The sequence below is a fragment of the Aptenodytes patagonicus genome, chromosome 5 (assembly GCF_965638725.1).
Source record: "Aptenodytes patagonicus chromosome 5, bAptPat1.pri.cur, whole genome shotgun sequence".
NCBI lineage: Eukaryota > Metazoa > Chordata > Aves > Sphenisciformes > Spheniscidae > Aptenodytes > Aptenodytes patagonicus.
Genome location: NC_134953.1, coordinates 57071559 through 57090996, shown reverse-complemented (window position 1 = coordinate 57090996; position 19438 = coordinate 57071559).

Sequence of the window (19438 nt, the reverse complement as noted above, 5' to 3'; positions counted from 1 at the left end):
GAAATATTTTAATCAGAGCTTTAAAATATCAGATGTCTTCAATGAAAGGTCAGGCCTCAAGAGCAGAACAGGGAGCAAATAGCTCAGGAGGGTTAATTAGCAATGAAAGACTAAACAAAAGCCAGGAGTTTGAAAGAGAGTCTCTGAAGGAGAAAAGGCACTTAAGATACATTAATGGGTTTTGAAAAACAGGATGGACTTTTTCCATAATAAAATCCCTGATGCACAGAGATGAAGTTCCAGCTCATGCTACACTGCACGTTATTTAATGTAAATATGGGTTTGTGCTTATTAGGCTACTTATTTTGTTATTTTTTTTAACAGGCTCCTTGGAGAGCCACCTGAACTGTCTCAGGATGGCTTGGCAAGGCGGGTGCCCCGTCCTGCCGGCTGGTGGGAAGCGATGCCGGGTGGTGGGAAGCGGTGCTGGGTGGCACGGTGGCAGGTGACAAGGAGCACCTCACAGCCACTGGACAGGCACTGCCCTGCCGCGGAGCACTGTCGTGGGGGCTCCCTGCTCCGGGAGTCCCGGAGGAGGAGGTAATCCTGGGAAGCTGCCATCGCTGCACAGCACGAGGCACTCTGCAAAGGAGGGGTGTGCTCTGTCCCCCCACCAAGGCACGAGTATCAGACCGCATAAGGAGAACTGTGGCTGGGAAGGGATGCCGTCACCCACCGAGGTACAGCTGACACCTCTGAATCATAGCTCACCAGCCCCCGTCAAGAATGTTCTTGTAGAGGTCTTGTAGGGAAAAAAATTAAAGATGAGAATTTCTTCAGATCCCCACCCTCCATAGAAATCAGTAGGTCACAAGAGTGCTGAATCTATTAAATATTTTGCCTGTGAACTTTTTCAAAGATCCTAAGTAATGTGAAGAATACGCTTACCTGGCGGTGTCCCTAATAACAGGCACAGAAACTGCCAGCAGCATCTGAGCAGTGTGCATGGGAACTGGGATGTGATATCAGACTTTCAAGTAAGAACAAACCTGCCATAGATACGTCTTACGTTCCTGATCCTTTCATACTATACATCCAATTAACCTTTATTTACTGAGGAGTGATGACACTCTAATTTGATTGGCAGCACTGGTCCTGGCGCCAGTGGCTGGAGTTCAGAAACTCTGCTGGAAAATCATGCTTTATTAATACATCATTAAGCACTTTAAATGGATTCCAATGGTGTATGTCTAAGGAAGGAGATAATTCAGCATTTGTTAGTTACTGACAGAATACAGAATTGGAATTTATAGTGCAAGTCTTAATGTCAAAAAACCTAATGTGCCAGCAATTGAATTACAGTATCATTTTGTAGCCTGCACATCAACTGCTCCTTTAGCAGGAGGAACAGTGAATGCTAACGATGATACTCCTCTACTCAGATGTAAGAATACCGTAATACAGTTACACCATCGAGACAAATCTGAATAGCAGACAGAGCAGCTATCTGATGTATTTTTGATGTGCGTATGATGAGCATTTACTCCACACCAGCGTTAACTGAACGGCATCCTTTAGAGGAAAAGCTTATCGTTAGCATTATTTTTTCTTTAACGAGTCTTCAGGCTTTTCCAGCCTGAATCAGCATCTCCAGCTTACAGTGAATTTTATCTATATATCTATATCCATACATAATTTAAGCAGCAAAAGGATGGGTGTACTCCACGTGATGTAACTTATGCTTACAGCATATCAATGACTAGAAGATACAGAACAGTTTCCTGACCAGAGATGTTCTACATCTTCATTCTTTCTTTTTTATGAACTCTGCAGAGACTTCTCTTCCCACATCTCTTCTCCTCTTTAATCTCCATCCAGAGAGCACACAGGGCAAATAAAATGAGATTATTATGCTTTAACATAGAGACCACTATATTGACTATTTATGAAACAGGAAATCAAAAGAAACTTCTGACTAAAACTAGTGGGCACAGCTATGACTGACATGCCATTCATGAATAAATGAATTCAGTGCTCTGCTATATGAAAGTGTGTAGGATTTCTCCCAGGAACACATTTCATGGGGATTAATGCAATGGAAGGCTGTTGAAGTGCACCAAGGTACTGAACAGGCGGAAGATGATGGAGAGGTCGCTGCCCCAGTCAGCCTCCACTCCAGCAGCACAATAGCTGCAGCGCGATGCAAGTGCAGCAGAGCTGGAGACCCGTCCTTCCTGAGATTACTGCTTTGAAAGCAGAAATTACAGGCACAAGGGGTTCAGACAGTAAAGAAGTAGAAATGGCAAAGGTGTTGCATTAGACGAGTGGAGGAAACCCAAAGGAAAGAAAGAAATGACAGACACAAAGAGAGAGAATAAAAGGATGAAATGAAGAGAAAAGCCAGCTTGACTGTACAAAAGAAATTGCAATCATGCAAAAATGGAAACTGAACAGCAGGTTGTTATGTGGGGCAATGGACTAATCACCAGGGAGTAGAAAACTCATGTGACAAATTATTCCATCTTTTTTTAAATTAAACATTTCTGCCACAGCTTCTGAAACAATAAGTCCTCCCTCCTGATGCCTCCTGAATCTCTGGATGCTGGCAGGCTACCCGGTCAGGTACACTCAGGAGCTCAGCATCTAATAATTGAACCTCACCAAGACCCCCACTCAAAGCACTGAAAACTTGGCCGGAGTAAGTCTTACAAAAAGATTTCTTCTTACAGTTTATGGCAGAAGCATTAACTCTAAGCTGGGCACAGCTTTGCACTGGTTAATACATTCACCAGAGATGATGTCTAATATGAGTCTTATCAAGGGGACATAATTAGTAGGGATACCCCAAATTGCCTGATAAATTTATGTATTTTCCAAATTTTCTCACTGAAGTGAGTCTATCCTCCACCCCCAAGCCATTGGCGTTGTGGAGGCTGCATTGCCCATCCTCCTGGAAGAGCTTTGCATTTGTGGAATCTAATCCTTATCTTGCTGTTTGGAGAATAAAAGCAGAGCCTCAGTGAGCAGAATTATCTTAATGGGTTCAGAGTCCACAAGTAGTTTGTGAAAAATCAAAAGTTCCTTTCTTCCCTCCCTTGCAGAGAGGACTTCACTGGGTTATTGGAAGAATGAGCAAAACAAACTTGGATAACAGAATGAGGAGGAGGAGCGTGAAATGAGCAGTAGGAAACCCATCAGATAGCTGAGGGAAGAAAGCAAACATGGGAGATAAAGGGGAAAGCACCTATTTAGGTGTGTACAATTATTTCCTCGCTTCAGGAACTGGGCCTGGTCTATTTATCTGCAAAAGCAATTCACAGAGACATTGTTATTGCAACTCTTCATAAAAAAGAAAATAATTGGAGGAGATAATTCTTTACCTTGAGGGGAAAGAGGTACCAGAGGGCCTACGCAGCAGTATTTATCAAATGCACTTGCCCGGTGTGGTCGAATGCAAAGGGCTGCAAGGTGGCAGGGAAAAGCCCCAACAGAGGTCGGTGCTCACAGGCGAGAAATGCTGATAACGCCACAGGTCCATGTCCCACCAGGTCATCTGGGCTTCGGGTGGGAGACCATGAGGTTATGGGGTAATGCTGAAGGGAGGTGTTTGTTACATGGGCAGCCCAAATATTCCTGGAGGGATCATGTGGATTAAGGTAAATGATAGAATCTGTAGGGAAGTAAGTGACGAACCGCAGTGGGAACAAGGGGGAAAAAGGCAGATTCAGAATGCATACAGGGATAAACGGAACCTGTTACAGGGCTGCTGCTTTAATCAGGCAAGACTTTAATGACCCACGCTTTTGCCAGGCTGGTGCTGGAGAGCCAGGGAGCCATGTGTGAAGAGAAGTCCCTGAGTAATTAAGAACAAGAACAAAAGCTGACACCGCAAAGGAATTGAGTGCGATGATCAAATGATCCTGTGACTGATCTCTCATTTACAAAGACAAAACATCCCCAGCAGCGTGCTTGGGGTGAAACCCCTTTGGCAGGACGGGCTCAGGGGCACAAGGATCATGCCAACAGCCCGTCTCTGGCTGGTGAGGAGCTGGGGTAGGGCTGTGAAAGGGATCAAACTCCCAGAGGCATTGCGGGAAATCCTGTCTCCAGCGAACGGTGACAGCTTCTGCGGGTGTCCAGATTTTCTCTCCTTTCCCACACACTGATCCTGCAGAAAGCCTCCCCGCTGGGCTGGAGTATCGCTTTCCTTTCTCATCGTGCAGATACGTCCCAGCACGTGGAGGGATAGGGTGGCGTGTGTGTGTTTCTCTGCCTGTGGCTGTGCTGCTGCCATCGGCAGTGTTGCCTGGCTCTGGCAGGAGCAGTGCATGGGGTGCTTCTGCATCGGCAGAAGAGCTGCCCACCCTGCACTGACCACTGCTCCCATAGGTGCACACCATCCCAAAGCCCACTGTCCCTGTTCGGATCCTGGACCGGGGGCTCTTCCCTGCTCCTGGCACCATGGCAGCGTGAGTGGGGGGGCAGCCCCCACCTCACGGTGTCGGCAGATGGGCTCTGCCAGGCACCCTCACGCTAGCTGATCTGCACCTCACTGCAAAGAGCCAGGATCATCCCCTCTGGCTAGATCTCACCACCGACTTTGAGATTTTCCAGAACAGTCTAATTTAATCTCAAATAGCATCACTCCATTGCCCTGTCATTACTGCCTGTGAAAATTGGATCCGGACGAGCTCAGGGTGACACTGAAGACCTGACTTGGCGCAGTCAGATGCAGAGATAATACACTGCCGCAGGTCCTTCAAAGGAGCAGCACTCCAAAGGAGATTTCTTTTCTCCGGCAAAAAATCGATGCTGCTCCATTGAAATGCAGCTACGATTTAGTGGCACGTTTTTCTACATAATGTGTCCTCAAAATTAGCTGCAAGAGGACAGGGCTGAGCATGTGTTTTGCTTCTAAATAGTAGCATAGTTTCAGTCGTGCATGTAGCAGCAAATTACAGTTTCCTGTATCTCTGCCACAAGTCCGTCTCTTCCCCTTCTTAATTTATTACTCAAGTCTTGTATAGCTCATCTAGGCCCTTCGTTTTTCCCACAGGTTTGGACTCTTTAGGGAGTGCTGGGTGTATTGGCCGCTCTGCTTGCTGACACTTCTCGTGGGGAAGGTGATGCAGAACTGCAGGCACAGATGATGCCGGGTTCACGCAAGGAAGCCACTCGCTGATGTACGGAGAGTAACTGGTAGAGTTTGATGAATGTGAGAGTCAGATGATGTCAAATCCTGCACTCACGTCGTCTGAAAAGACAGTCACAACCACATCAATGGAGCGGTGCCTGGAGCATCGCTTGTCCATACCCCAACCCGGAGAGCATTGGCAGCTGGGACTGCAGAGCTGCTGCCCTGGGCAGGAGCCTGGGCGCAGAGTTTCAAAGATATTTAGATGTTCAAAGGTGCATACACTAGTCAGTGGGATGTTCAGAAATGCAATTCAAGCAGAATGTCAGTTATTTCAATGGGCATTAGCTGGTCTTTTTTGTTTGTTGGTTTGCTTTAAATCCCCCTGAGTGATTTGCTATACTGTTTTGCTCGTAAGCATTATAGGAAGCATGTCCCTAATTGACCAGGGTAATATTCTGAGGGTTGCTAAGTGCCTTAGGAACCAAAGTCTCATTTTCAAGACATTCAGTCAATTAGCAGTTTAACCCTCCCTGAACAGCAGCAGACTGTACCCATGTAAGAATCTGAGTCCCACTGATTTTCAGAGGTATTTTCTGTGTTTACTCTGCTGTGCACACTTTTCCCCAAGGTTGTATGCCGGTGTTGTGTATATTTGCAGTCCTGAAGCCAAATTAGCTGTCTGTCTGCTCAAGAGGGAGAATGGGACAAGAGCGGAGCCGCGCTGCTCTCATTCCCAGCCTGCTACAGGGGCTTTGCCCAGGGCTTAGCCCCTTCCCCACCTCTCTGCAGGATAAGCACCACTGCCCATTGCCCCTGTGGCACAGCAGGTCCTCTGTAGACTGCCAGGTCTTCTGTAGACTGCCGTTGACCTACACTTCCTTGTACAATGGGGCTTGTGCTACTGCTCACTTACTTCTGGCTTTTTGAAGGTGTCTGCATGCCCTGGAGGCAGACGTCTAATGGGTCTTTCAGTGGCAGCCACCTGCAGTCCTGCTCACTCAGGTGGCACTTGCCCACGTGAGGAGGCAGATGGATAGTGCATGTCTGCCCGCTTCTTTAGGTGTGTACCTGCTCCCTCATCTCTCCTGTCTTTGGAAACTTTCAAAACAACAGCAAGAGAACATCAAAGAGCTTTGAAAAGGCAAAAGTGCCTAACAGCAGGTATGGAGGACCTGTCGCCTTCCCTCCCACTTACTGACCTGGCACAGTGACTTTGCTCACCGCGTTCATCCGTTTGAAATGATAACTCCCTGTGAGCATCTTATCAGCTACATGCACTTCTTACTCAAACAAATGAAGTCTGAATCTGAAAGCAATGGAGACACTAGTGTGGTAACCCTGGCAAGCAAGTTAACGGCTTTTAAGCTGCCATAGACTCTGAAGTCAGTGAATCATTTGACAAGGACTGATACAGCCTGGTACGGAGCACAGGATAGAAACCACAGTATCAAGGAGAGCAGACATCAATCAGGGAGAGCACCACAGATCCTGCCATCCCTTCACCCTGGTGGGCATTTTCCCCTCTTCAGCTGGTCCAACTCATGCCAGTGAATCTCTCCAGGATGGGCACAAGCCCGTGGTGGGGGCAGAGGAAGGTGGGTCTGGATGCACAGAGGGCTGGCACAACAGAAACCTGCAGCAGCAGCACAGCGCTGGCACAGGCAACGCCTGTTCATCTGCAGCACGGTCCGTGCACGAGCACAGCAGGTGAGACACAACCGGCTGTGTCCGTCTCAGACGGGCTGCCTTCTTCCTCCTTGTCCCTATACGTGAGTGTGACGTGTGTGCTGTTGGTGCATTAAGGAGAAGCATACTGGTATCAATATTCATGTTCTGTTTTAATTTTAAACCCCAGGAAGGCTACAGAAACTGTTGGTAATGTAATTCTAAGTAGGAAATGGGTATGAGTAAGAACACACACTCCCTTGGGACTTTTCTAATCTTCTCAAGCAAATAAACAAATGAACTCCACATGCAAAAAAAAAAAAAAATCCTGCATTAAAAATAAAAACCTTGAGGTATAGCTAGAGAAGCTGTATTTATGCAGGGGAAATATCCTGCAGTGGTGATAACGGGACTGTAACCTTGTGAAGGGGTGCAAATAAGAAAGGCAGTGGAAGGTCTCCCCAGTCCCATGTGCCAGGGAGGTGGTGTGGGCCATCTCTCCTGCAGGGTGCCCTGGGAATCTCTTGTACTACTGGTACCATTGCTGTGCCTGGCCTGGCACTCCCAACGTTTTGCACACTGCTTGTAACGTGCCCCTGTACCAGCCCCTCTGGCCCCTGGGGTACCGCACCACAGTACCCGTCTCCTGCAAGCCCTGGCACAGAGGGCTTGTGCTGAGCATCCCGGAGCAGGAGCTGACCCAGTGATGCTGCGACTGGGTGGACTGCTGGCAAAATGGAGCATTTCTCTGCTGTCAAAATGAAGCTAGAAAACATCCCAATTACCCGGCTGCCCTTTTAACGGGGGACCAGAAACGGAGGCACTATCGATGGCTGCAGCCTGAACTGTCATAGCAGTGTGCCGTCACGAGTGACTCTGTCATCTGTGGGGTCCCTGATGTGTAATGCAGAAGCAGTGCATACAATTAGATGCTCTGAGCCTTACAGCAAGTGTGCAGATCAACGTGACATGCACCACCACTTGGAAGAGGACAGCTTGGGTCAGTGCACAGGCTCCAAAGGGGACACAGCAACGTCGAAAGGCAGCCCTTTCCTTTTATCTGACTGCTCCTAACTAGTTTTAGTCTTCACAGTATCTCTCATTACAGCACTGATGAGACTGAGAACATTAGGCTGAACGCTGATGAGCACACAGCAATCTCATGGCTTAGGAGAACTACAACAATGAGCCATTTTTTTCTCCTCCGGTGCTGGAATGTGTCCTATGTCTGTCTTTGCCTGGTAATGAATTAAGGTACCAAACTGGACTCCCTTCCCCCAAGCAAAGACCAAGAAACTTCCCTCGTCTGTACTTCTTCCTCCTTCACTTTTGTGCTCCCTTCCCAGTAAGTACAAATGCTTGTTGTAACAGTGGCAACTCAAATGTGCCAAAATCTGTCCTTTGTCTTCCGATTCCTCATCGTTTATTAGTGGTGTGTGCAGATTTGTCTTTGGAGTCCTCTACTCTTCTTTTATTCTTCATATTTAATGAGGCGCAAAGAACTGTGCAATAAAACCTCATCAAAGCTGTCATATATCTATGTTTAACTGTCTTTGTTATATATTAGTAATAAATGTCCTAAAGCTTTCTGTATATGAATACATTTCTCCTCATTATTTCATGTTGTTTTCTCCAGAAATTCATTCACATACTCTTTTTTCCAGTCTTCCTTCTCTGGTCTTTGACTAAGAGAGCTGCTGTGTGAGCTGTGTAGCCATCATGAGATGGGACCCACAGTTTCATCTAACCCTTCCTTGAGAGTTTAGCATGGACAGGGAGCTGCAATTTCCCCATGCCCCAGTCTTTATGCAAACCTTACATCAGGATGAAAGGATGGGGCCTGATGAGCTGGAGCACCACTTCTTTCTGACCAGCCTTGCCCGAGGAGTGGATTATAGCGTCAGTTCAAATGCCCCAGACAGAGGCCAGCTTGGGGGGGTCTCACAGGCAGTGGGGGCTGTGAGCACTCCTTCACGCGATACCCCTGCTCCTGTGCTCAGATACCGCAGCGATAAGTGCCACGGGAACAGCATCAGCAGGGATGTAGATAAGGAAAAAAGCTGGATAGCCAGTTTTTCTCTGTTTATCTCGTTTATCAGGGTAATGCCCAGCTTTCTGGCACGGAGGGAGGAAAAAAGCCGTTACAACGTGCATGGGACAGAAAACTCTAGTGAGACTTTTCTGCAGGCCTGGAAGGGAGCAGCACACTCAGTAAGGAAGTGTCTCCTGCCCTGGATGGGGAAGGTCCCAGTGGAAGAGCTGTGGGGTCGGCTTGTCCCTTGAGACAAGACAGCCAGTAAAGCCCGTGGCCGCTGTGGGATGCTACAGACAGCTGCTACAAAGCACTGATAGCTCTGGATCTGTGCCGCCAGGGATGACTCCTGGCTGTTTCTGCTTCCGCAGCTGACACCACGGAGAACAATGTGTTTTGGCCTGGTTCTCCTCCTGTCATACCATCTCTTACCGTTGCACTGCAAGGGTGTCTATCCCTGCCAGCAGGGAGGGAGCAGCAGCCCAGGGCTCGCAGGAGACAGGGGAAATGAGAGTCTTCATTACCCCAAGCAAAGGTCGTGAATTAGTTTCACACTGCCCCAAGTTCTCACCACTTTTCCTGCATTAATTGTAATTATATCAATTAGTTATATTTACTTATTAATTAAAACAGCTATTCAGTGTTTATTTTTAGCACAGACAAATGAGGAGCTGTGTAATTTCATACAGCTATCGCAATAATGACAGACTTGAAGTGGGGCTGATCCTTCCCGTGGCACCAGCACAAAGCCTTGCTGCAGGAGCAGGCACCACGGGCAGGACCGTGATGCTGCAGGGACAAGCGCTGTGGCTGTGGCCGTGGCCACACTGGGTCTCCCACGGCAGGACAGGACTCTGTCCCCAAAAGAGAAAGCATGAGTGTCCTGAGCCCTCCCGGCCAGACACCTCAAGATGAACACCGACACTTTTGAAGAGTTTCTCTTCAAGTTTAGGAGAATAATAAAAATGCATAAGTAAGCAGGAAACATAAACAGAGCAAATGATTAGCTAATTACAACCTGCTTTAGCAGAATATTTTTAATTATTAAAATAATTAGCGAGATTAAATTCAAAACAAAAACTCCATAAGCTCAACCCAAACTTGTCCTTGAAGCTTTCAAGTGTCTCAGCTGAATGCATTTACCTGGTGATACTTCCATTAGCACAATAGAATTCATAAATACTTTTTTTTTACCTTCCAGTTTATTCCATTTGACATTCCTGAATATTTTTAGCATTTCTGTTTTAGACTGGGTATTTAAGAATACCTATATGGGTTTCTGAACTAAAAAAATATTTTCATTCACTTTTTTTCTGGTAACCTTTTCTATTTGTTTACTGTATTTTGCATTTCTGCCTGAGCACCCTATTTATCTCAAGTTTCCCAAATTCTAGGACACTGTGTTTCTTCAGTAGGGTTTTTAAAAAATATTTCATCAGTATGGGTCATTCATCTTGATCAGCATTACAATCTCTGTTGCTGTTCAAATCCCTCAGAAATTCCTATTCTCCACCACCATGCTGGGGGTGTCTTTTTTACATTAAAATATAGGACACTGTAAATAATCTAATCCTCTGCTTTCCAAGCACTTACTGCTTTTGCAGGCTCTGGCTGCTATTTTAATTTTTTGTGGATGTAATACACACATATACACATGCACCTGCATGTGACAAGAGCCATCATGGAAAAAAGGGGTGCAGGTAGGTAGAGATGAGAGGAAGCAACAGTCCGGTGCTCAGCTGTGTGCTGCATGTGCTGGCTGTAGTTACGCGGACATACACAAGGTCTGCAACACAAAGCGGAATTTCACTGCATTTAGCTGTTTGTCAGTGCTGATTGGCTTGTTGCTACAACTTTTTTTCACCAGAGAATGAATAAAACTCCCTGCCAGCTCTCCAGCATTGGAGCTGGAGCTCTCCCCCAGGACCACACTGCGGGATCAGGTCCTTGCTAATTTCCTTCTCTCTCATTAATCTTTAGAAGCTTTCCCTCTAAAGAAAGTTCCTAGCATCATCCCCCATTTTCTTATTTTCTTTCATTTGAGCCTCCATGGTACTTCTGAGTTTCTAGCCATCCATGCTTTCAGAAATGTGCTGGCAGAAATAAACCCTACTGAGAGAGCAGAAAAGTCTGTTGAAAATAATGAGAAGGATTTGTTTCATGCCTCAGAAAAAATGCAAATCTCAAGTCAGAAAAATGGCAGGGTTTGCAGGTAAGTGGAGGGCGTTGACATGCTTATCCATTCACCCCCTGCTGCCAGTCCTACTCACAGGCAGGCAGGCAGGCAGGCAGGAACACCAGCTCCGTCCTGCCAGCACCTTCCTCCTCGGCTGGGCTGGGCTGTGCTCCCACATGGCTGATGCCTTGCCTGCTCCCTCATCCCCTCCAGGCTGGATGGGTATAGTGCTCTGCTTGTGCAGGCTCGCCGGGGATGCCGATAAGCAAGCTACAATTTGTTTAAAACTCCATTACCGGGACAGGATATGGTACCAAACAATAAATAAAAATGTGATCATATCTCACCAGTTCTGGAAACTTCATTTATCACCTTGTGAGACAGAGGGCTGATAATAGCGGTATATTTGATTTTCAACAATCAGTCACTTCTTTGTATGCCCTAATACATCTCAGATTAATTGATAAGATATTTATTGCTTGGATTTTTATGAATAAATATAATCCCCAAATACTGGGGCTTATTCCGGAGTGTTCCTTTTTGATTCAGAGCTAATTAAAGTCAGAAGAAAAATTCAGAACAGCTTCAGAAAGTTAGAGATCAGGCCAGTACAGAACATGTTCCCTTTTTTTCCCCTCAGGAGTTTCAGATCTGTTTGTTTATAAACTGCCTTTGCAGTTACATATCTATGTTGCTTCCTGACTTTTCAGAGCTCGTTAGGAATGGTTATAAAATTGAATGGAAAAATGAGGATGATCATAAGAGACTCATCCCTCTCTGGTGTTGGCATTAACCTGTGGCACTGAAGCCCATGTTTGGGATTATTCTGCTGGCAAGAACCTGTTTCCGGTTCTGTTCCTGGTTTGCAAAAGACCTTGGTGCAATTCATTTCTTAAAATTCATCATAGAATCATTGAATGGTTTGGGTTGGAAGGGACCTTAAAGATCATCTAGTTCCAATCCCCCTGCCACGGTCAGGGACATCTTCCACTAGACCAGGCTGCTCAAAATTAATCTTATCAAAATGTTACTGCCAAAATTAACCTTCAGAGTGACCATGTAGGACCACAATTACATTTCTGTGCTGATATTTTGAAATCAAAATGGCAAATCCATAGTAGGCAGACAAGACACTTAAGCCCTCCTAGCTTTGGATCTGCTGTGTTGGAAATGAGCTATACAGAAGAATTCTGTAATTGTTCTTTCTTGGTAATATATTTTATCGGCAAAGTCTCAGTAAAGACAGACTGACAGGGGCAGAGGAATATGTGAAGTACGTGTAAGTTACACATAGGAGAAAGTGTAAGCATTCAGAAAGCGAAAAAGAAACTTAAATAGTCGGTTAGTCTTCTGGCTGTGCAACCATCAACCTTCTTCCTTTTCACCCTTCTTGCTCTAAACATCTTTGTTCATTAGCCTCTCCATACATTGTGTGAGAATGAATTATGGTTCAATTAATCCTGTGCAAAAGGATATAAATTTAAATCCCCGATAATGGTTGATCTCATGCTCAGATGACAGGTGAAGATAAGTCTGGGGTAAGCCTTTCCCAAGCGGAAAGCCCTGGGGAGCCGTACTGCGAGCAGTCGTCTGGCCAGGCTGGCATCACCTGCTGCCTTCGGGTGGTTGGGGGCTGCCAGGTGGCTGCAGCCAAACTGACGGTGCCCATCCCCAGGGGTGAGTGCTGCCACCTCCCACCTCCTCCCTCTGCGCTGCACGGACTCCTAGAGCTGGGTCTGGTTAATTGGGTACATAATGAGTCTGATCTTGTTCTTAGTGGAGTCAATAGTAGGTCTGGGACCAACATGTCATGCTTCTTTTCCTGTTTTAATTTACATTGATACTTCGCTTCATTTAAAGGCGGCTCCTTACTTCAAATGACTCTTGATCAAAGGGTGAGTCATCTGTGCTGGTCTAGCTGCATACATAAACAGGCACATATTTCTTCATTATCTACTTTGGGAAGCTCCTTGCATAAAGATCTCTTTGTCAGTTAACTGAACTGAGCTTTTCTCATCACTTCCCAAAGAATTTCATCTCGGTCAGACAGAGACCTGTAGCTGCCTATTGCAGGAAAAGAAGTTATAATATTAAAAAATGTCACTACTGTAAATTTAGCAAAGATGAATAAGAAGTTGCAATATTAAAAAGTGTCACTGCTGTAAATATAGCAAAGATGAATAATTGAAACAATTTATAGTCCCATTACAGAAACTATACGTTACATGCACATATGCAGCTAATGGTCATGCTAACCATAAATAACTCTTCAGTGCATTGCCTTATCTGGGGTGTCTGTGAAGGTGGGAGAGAAAATATGAGATGATAAATGTGTTTGCAATGCCGTTACAGTCTTATCAGTTTAAAGAACTTTGAGATGCAAAGTTCCTGATTACGGGTCAGACCCTGCAAGGTAATGGCTCTTCATTAGGGGCAGATGGAAGCTGAATGTGCCTCAGAATCACAATTTTCTCTCTTTGCATGTCCATGAAGGTGTTTTTCTTCCTCTTGCATCAACAACCATCTCGTATCTTAAAGCGAGACCATAGGTATGCTGAAAAAATCAGCATAGTGTAATTTGAAGCTGAAGATTAAATCACGTTAGTACCTGCACGGGTGTGTGCATACATGTGTGCAAAGCAAAGAGGGAAACTGAAAAAAGGCAGGCAAAGACAAAGAGCAAAACCTGTGACAGCTTGGATTTCAAATAAATCTCATGGAAGAATTTGTATCATCCTCAGGAAGTTAAGAGTGAGTCTCATCTCTGGTGTCTGTATCTGAATCAGTCTTGCACCAGGAGAAAGATGGCATAGCTGCCTTGTATGAAGAACTTTTTTTTTTCAGGCAGGTAGAAAATGGGGGGGGAAAAAACCAAACTAAAAACAGGAAAAGAAAGAAAAAGTCAGGATATTAGAGCTATCTTTTAAAAATGCTGATTGTCTGTCACAGTTCTCTCACTTCTGCAGGAAAAGCTTCACATGGCAATGTCCAGTGCACCGTCCAGTGTGAAGCCTCCGCAGGGTGATCTTGCGCTGACCTCTGATGTGCACTGTACATCGTCCCCACAAATGGATGTGTTTTCTGAACCATAAGGAAATGCTTGCAGGAGCAAGCTGAAAGGGGGCCACCAGTCTGGCTGAAAGAGTTGTAAAAAGGCCTGGAGAAGTTAAATGAGGAGCAGAAACCTGAAGTTACTGATACAATTGATCCCATGTGAGGGATGAATGAACTGGGCCAAGGCTTCAGCTGCTTCGATTTTGTGAAGATCCACCCCATAGGGCAGGATGACTCACAGTTGCAAATATCACTTGCCCCTGAGGATGAGTAACACAAAGTGCTTTGAGGCAAATGGCTCAGCACAGCAGGCATCCCTCTACGCGCGGTGTGGGATCCCCGCCAACGTGGGCTTCCTGCAATCCTCATACATCTTCTAAAGCAAGAAAAGGATGAGTCAGAAATCATTTCAGAGCAGTTTATTACCCAAGAAATTAAATCTGTTGACTCACACAACTAAACCCTCAATTTAACAAACATGACATGATTTCCATATTACCAGATAAGTTGTGCCACATCCTAAATCATTAGATAATAGCGTAACTGGAGTGTACAGATGCTCCTCAGAGTTCTTTCAAAGCTTTTAGCACAAAAATAAGGAAACAAACAAACAAAACCCAACACAACTGGTGTTACAGCGGAAGAGACAGGATGTCAGGAGAAAAGAAAGATCTTTGGTCTGCAGCTGAATAGGTGGTGAGCTGACTCTATATGAGATGAGAGTTGCCTGCTTTTTAAAAGTATAAATTCTGGATGCACACTCCTGTTTTTCACTGCACTGCATAAAATGAACCTTCCCACTATGCAGGTAGCCAGCTTTTCAAAAATAAACTTCTGCCTGTCAGAAAAGCAAAGCCCATGACAGTACCTGAACAGAGGTGTTAAGGTCTTTCCCAGCACAAGTTAATTTCTAAAGAGATATGCCCAAATGCATATTGTAAAATGCTCATATCTGCTAGTTGCAAGTTTTTGACCCTCACATGTTGGGGATGGGGGAATGCTGTCTATAAATTAAACTCCAATACCCAAATGCAGTCCCACCACTCCAGTTGTGGGGTACTCTTGGCTCTGCGCCGGGTACAGGGTGCCTGTGGGGACACCATGCGATAGACACTGAGCAGCAGCTGGCACTGATCCTCAGGTCTCCTCAACTACAACTGGATGCAAGATTAAGGTGGATTGCATGAGTAGACACAGGAAGGAGAAGGTCCTCCAGCCTTTTCTGCCAAACCTGACTCTAGGGCATGCAGGAGGCTGTTTCGGGGCACTCTGCAGGTTTGTGGATGCAGGGACACGCCGTCTGCAGGACTGGATGGTGCCCAGGCAGAGCGAGTTGCTGTGCTGCTCCTGCGGAGAACCCTGCAGAGGGGCCAATGCTGCACAGAGAGGAATTGGATGGCCGTGGGCTGGAGGAGCCCAGAGAAAAGGAGAAAAAAGTGTTACCTTTTGCGATGAACTCTGCTGCTGCTGGACTTTGCACTTGATACATGACACACTTGGAAAAGGCTTCCTGGAAAACCCTTTTTCAGCCCCATACAGAAGGACTGGAGAGAGGGATTCCTTTTTTTTCTCCCCATTCATTTATCACAAAATGGGTTAGTCAGAAGCTTAATGCTCAGTATTGCAAATCCCTTCCCATGCAAGGCTCCCTTCCTGTCATGTGTATGAAATAAAGAAGAAAGGACATGAAAAGGGGGTTGCAGCACTGAGCGTTTACCCAGAAGCCAAATGGAAAGCCACAGCCCAGTCCATGTGTGAGACCAAGAGACCAGGTTGCCATATGCTAATGCAGCTATCCCACAGAAAAATAAAAATACAGTGTACTGTTAACCTTGCATCCATGGTGCTCGTCATACTCGCCCAGGAACAGACCTAGGCGCTTGTGCATGTTGAGTCACAGTGTAGGAAATGCGTGGGCAACATAGGCACCATCTGAACTTTTCCAACAGAGCCTTGTTATTCCCCATGAGAAATGGACATACGCCCTCAAAATGTCGTTTATAGCCAACGCTCCCTGCCTGTCTCAGCATGGAAGGAAAGAAACAGGGCTGCTGTTGCCAGCATCACAGCCAGGGACCCCTGATCAGCAGTGTGCTAGAACAGCCGCTTGGGAGAAGTGGAAGAAACTGTTTTATTAGTGTAAGCTGTTTGCTGAGAGCTAGGTTGGAAATTATCTCCTTAGGTGAAGCAGTTGTCACTCCCAACACAGACAGTCTTCTATAATATTTGAGACACATATATAGTGTCCTTAGCTGGCTTTGTGTGTTAATACTGCTTTAATCCAAAAAGGGACACATTTTTCACCGGTGATCAGCACGGGCTTTAATGAAATCATGCAGATGGTTTTTCCCCTGGCAGAAACTAACACTCGTGTTGTGATGATGAGGTTTATAGCCACTGGAGTCACGTACGAGGGAAATTGTCCTCAGCACCAGAACGTGCCATCTAGCACAGAGTCAAGCGTTAGGAGAAGTCTGAAATCTGCAGGCCTCCAGAAAATCATTTGGGACAAGTCTTTGACTGCAATATTGAATGGAGATATTTAAACTAGTTTGAAATGAGCTCTCCTGGACCAAAGCTAGCAGCATGGCACACAGAGAAGCTCCTTTGCTCCCACCTGAGCGTTGGTGTGTCTGCTGCCTCCCAGTCCCAACAAACAGGCTGCTCGCAGGACATGGAGCAGCCACGCCAAAATCCTCCCCTGCAGACCACAAAGCACATCCATGTGCTAAGTCGTACCTGTGGGGTGAAAGCCGATGCCAAGGAAGTCAAAGAAAAAGGTCATGGGGCTTCTTATGGGACTTGAGACCTGCAAATGCCCTGGGAACACCATCTACACTGACATAACCAGCAGTCTTGAGCCACTGTGTGTGGAGGGAGAAACCAACTCCATCACTGATAGATATTGTTGGGGTCTCACTTCATGGACGCAGTGTTTTTCTGGTCTAGGCTTCCTCTGAAGGTACATTTTTTGTGTGTAGTAGACAGCAGCCTTGAAAAATTATTGTCTTCAGCATGTATTCTGCTGCCTGGTATAAAAGAGTCAAAGATTAAGATCAAGAGAATATCATATCATGAATAATTTAGTCACTAAATTTAGCATCTTACTCTGTGGAGGCTATTTAGAAGGAAATAGGGTTCCCTGGTATTTATTCTATGCACAAATGTATTTGAAAAATCTTCTCAAAATATTCGGTCATTGGCTTGATCATGAACAGTCAAAATTAATACTGGTCAAATAGCTCACCCATTTTTGCTTCCCTCTCTGAATGAGGTATGAAGTCATTTCTTAAACACATGTTTTGGAAAAAAAAAAAATTAGGGATTGACTGTCATTAGGTTTAGCCTTATTAAGGGGTGACACACAAATGAGCTGCCTTTGGAGCAGCTGGGTGAGGAAAACTTGAATTTGTGATTCTTCCACCTATGTTCCTTTATTTATAACTGTGAGTGCATTGCTAAAGTAGAACATGGGAGCAGGTGTGTTTATCTCCCCATCTAGGTCCACATGAGGGTATGAGGAGGTATGAGAGCATCTGATGCATTTCGGTTCAAAGGGAATAATAATTAACAGGGAAGGTGATAAACAAAGCAGAGACACAAACCAATAAGCATTTGATAATGGAGGCAACAAAGAAGCCCAAAACTCTTGTTGTGTGAGACTAGTTGGGGAGTGTGTGTGCGCATATGTGTGTGTGCGTGTGTGCACATGTGTGCATGTGTGTGTGTGCGCTTGTGTGTGTATGTGCATGCGTGTGTATATGTGTGCAATGCGGGGGGGGTGTGTACATGCACTTGCTTGTGTGTGTGTGCATGCATGCGTTTGTGTGTACCTGTGCATGTGTAAATGTGTGTGCACGTGTACATGCGTGCATGTGTGCATGTGTGGTGTGTGTCCCTGGGGCAAGTGGTGGCTGGTGCCCAGGTCTGGGAGGCAACGTCGGGCGTCAGGCAGCGAGGCAGGAGCCACCTCTCCCAAGAAGGGACTGTCTCTGCCAGCAGGAACGACAGGCATATTTCTCCACGTGACTGTAAAGTGCAAGTTTATAATCTAATACTAAACATTCAATTTTTTTAAAGGCCTATAAACAGGTCTTAAAAACATATTTGTCTGAACTTTGTTCAGATAAACTTAATTTTAGAAGATGGAATGAACATGGATTATGAACAGTTCATAAAGCAAATTCATTAAAAAAACTCCCAATGCCTGTTGCAGGCATTTTTATTTTATCTTGTTTGAGTTATTGGATAAGCTCTCCCAGAGATTACTCACTCATTATGAATGCCTGCTGTTTCTCAGGCACTTGCTGCTCCCAAGTCCGGGGCATAAATCAGCTTTCTGTGTGCACCTCTGGTTGTACTGTACGCTCTTGTTTTCATCTTTGGCATGGCATAATAAATTGGAAGAAAGGGATTTAATTGAGTCTTTTTGTTTCTTGCAAGCTTTGCCTTTTCTATAAATCTGTTAAGTTTTACCCAGGCCAATGAGGAATAAAGGTCTGAGGAGTCCAGACCACTGGATGCCTTTGCCTGCAAGTTCCGCCTTATCTCCATAAAAATCCTGTTGCGGTAGCTTTTATTCATGCCTTAGCACCTCAAAAGATTTGAAATCCCCCCTTGCAAATAGAAGATGAGCTGGTATTGAATAAGAAAGCTATCTCACTCGATTTTTTGTTACCAAGAACAACCCGGTATAAGCACATGCCTTCCGGTAATCTTGGTCATGGCAGGGCTGAGACCCCCCCCAGCAAAGCCGCCGGCCCTCCCCGTGCCGCTGGGGTCGGCGGCGCCGAGCAGGGACTCAGCCTCCAGCACAGCTCCCGGGTTTGGTAAGCAAAGCACTGGCAGCGCACAGAGAGCTCGCACAGCCCTGGCATCGGTCAAACACCCCTGTGTCCTCCCTGCCGCACCCACCGACAGCCGTGCACGGCAACACCAGACCTGAGCACGTGGTGCCGCCAGGACACTTATCTGCTCTACTAGTAATAATTTTGAATGTAGCAAATATTCAGAATCTCCTCCAAAAGAAATATTGGGAAATTCAGCAATCTATATTTTTCCTCAAGGACAAACTACCTGGGAGAACTTGGAATAAAACCCCCACCTGGGCAACCCAGGGGATTTTTATTTTTGTTGTTGCAGCAGAAATCTTATTTTCACCTTCCATGGAAGGATTAAGAACAGCTTTAGCCATACCTGTGGCTTCCCATTAGTCTTTTAGAAAAGCATCCACAGTTGGTTATCTTTCACAGGCCTGTGCTGAGGTGCTCGAGCTTTCTGTCCTCAGTTGGGCACGATGCTTCCATAAGCTGTGCTCTCCACATCTGATGAGCCGCCCAGCCAGGCCGTACATGGGGGCTGGCGCTCGCGGTGCCATGGGATCCCTGCCGCATCACTCCTGGCACCCGCCTGCAGCTCTGCACCAGCAGGAGGA